Raw genomic sequence first — 2478 nt, 5'->3', positions numbered from 1 at the left:
AGCGATGAAGATGTTTAAAGACTGTTATTTATTATTTTTATGTTTTTATTTTTATCTTTTTAAAACTACTTTTTATTTTATTTTTCTTTAATTTTATTTTTACTACATCCTTAGGTTTTATTATTTATATTAAACAATTTTTACTTTCGGCTATTTCTTTACAAGTAATCATGCTACTTTATATTTCCTAAAGAATTATTGGTTCTATCGCAGTTCTAAAAGAGCCCCAAAGCTCACTATTACTTAGGAAATTGCAACTCCACTAGAAAAGGTTCTCCACGACTGCTATGTCCTGCTCCACCACAACCATAGCTACCACCAGATATAATATTCTTTTGGCGCAGGACTTATGGACTAACGAACCTCTACCACCACCGGAGTACCCTCCTCCAATCTCATACTTGCCTTAGCCAACTACTCTCTATTAATCCAATTCAAGGATTCCAATTAAAATTTAGGAAGTTTCACTTCTTTTCCTATCTTATGACCTTATATCTATAGTTTTCAGTAATTCTATCTTTGTACATTGAGGACAATGTACATCTTAAGTGTGGGGGGTTATTTATATCATTATTAGAAAAATCCCTGAATTTTGTCTTATTCTCGCGTGAATCACTCATATCACTATTAGAATGAATTTTGATTAATTTATGATTTTTATTGATATGTCTTGAATTAAAACATAGGCATTTATGCATTGATTATTTAAACTTTAAGGAATTAAGGAATCAAGCATGAAAAGTTGATTCTTGAGAATTAAATATTTTTAGGTTGTTTCCCCAAGTTTAGGTATTATCTTGAGTTGAAATTCACAGGTTAAACATCAAAAAGCCATAATTTTTGTGAGATCTTGAGCCTTTAGAGCATCTATTATTTCTTTCATGCTCACTTTTATTATTGCTATGAGTGCGTCAAAATTGAATTGTTATTCTAGAACTTGCTTGATTATGCATGTCAAGACCACACCTTTGATTTGATATGTCAAGATGATAAAGGCACTTAGGTTTAACCCACTTACTCCATAAAAGTCTACCCTCATAATTAGCCTTTAGTGAACCCCTTTGAGCCTAACAAGCTATTCATTGACTTACCCTCAATATTAACCCATAAACCATTATTGTTGAAATCCCCTCATTTGATCCCTATTTTTTTGTCGAGATTTGATTTGAATAAATTGCTTAGCTATGTTTTATTTTTGATAATTAGTAAAGTTCTATGTTATATTTGATTTTTTCTTAAAATATATATATATACATATTAGTAGTAATTCTTTGTTTTTGAGCTTAAGTATTTAATTCCTTATTCCATGAAGAAAAGCTCAATTATAGGATATTCTAATTAGGAATGTAAGTTGTCAGTTGTAGTATTTTTTCTAGTTAGGTAATTTTTCAATTCAATCTCAATTCTAACCTTCTTTTTCAGCTTGTAACCACACCCCCTAACCAAAGTCATGTTACAAACCTCTAAAGATCTTTTGATTGATGTATCATCTCAATATATAGTGGTGGAGATTTGATTTTCACGCAAGCCTATGGTAATAACTTTTCATATTGACTGTTGAGTGCTAAATTTCTTGTCCTTAAACACGTCGAGTGATTTGAGTGAATCTTTAGTGAGGATATGAAACTCTATGATATTTTGAATCAAAGGTGATTACTCAGATGAGGGGAGACACCTATGTTTTCGCAATAAAATGCTCAACTTGGAATGTTTAAAACTTTGATGTTCTTCGAGTTAAATTTTCAATGTATGATTACTTATGGATTATTTTGAGATACTATTGATGAGAATTATAAGATGAGAAGAATTTATTTTGATTGTGAGTTGAGGATTTTGCTTGAGGACAAGCAAACGCTTAAGTGTGGGGGTATTTGATAAACCGTAATTTATACATGTTTTTATCCTATGCTTAGAATAATTTTGGATGAATTATCCTTAGATTTGGTGAATCGATACTCCTAATCTTTTAATTTCATGTTTTATACTTAGGAGAGCATAAGAGAGTAAAAAGAGCGAGAAATGGGCCAAAAACAGAGAAAATGGGTCAACATGGGAAATCAGCACGGCCTGGACTTCCTCACACGTGTAGTTCACACGCCCATGTCCATTCAACAGACTCGAACACGGTTTGAAGCAATTGCACACGGGCGTGTCCTTGTCGAGCCCAAGTCTAGTCCTATTCAGAAAAGGCCACTCTTGAGGGTTTTGAAGCATTCTAAAGCCTATATAAACACCCCAGGAGGTACCTAGAACAGACACACGGAGTAGGAGGCAAGGAATTACTAGAAGAAAGTCGATTGATCCATCTTAGAAGTCGAATTATCCTTCTAGATTGAAGATCTCCCTTCAATTTCCTTCAGGAGTTTTTGTGTTTTCTTTATGTTTTGTTATCATTATTCTTCTGAGATGTTTTCTTTTACACTTATGAACTAAATCCCCTAAATACCTAAGGGGAAGGAAACCAAAGACGGATCTTGT

Source organism: Gossypium arboreum, chromosome 10 (genome assembly GCF_025698485.1).
Source record: "Gossypium arboreum isolate Shixiya-1 chromosome 10, ASM2569848v2, whole genome shotgun sequence".
Classification (NCBI taxonomy): domain Eukaryota; kingdom Viridiplantae; phylum Streptophyta; class Magnoliopsida; order Malvales; family Malvaceae; genus Gossypium; species Gossypium arboreum.
Note: the sequence above shows the minus strand (reverse complement) of the source record.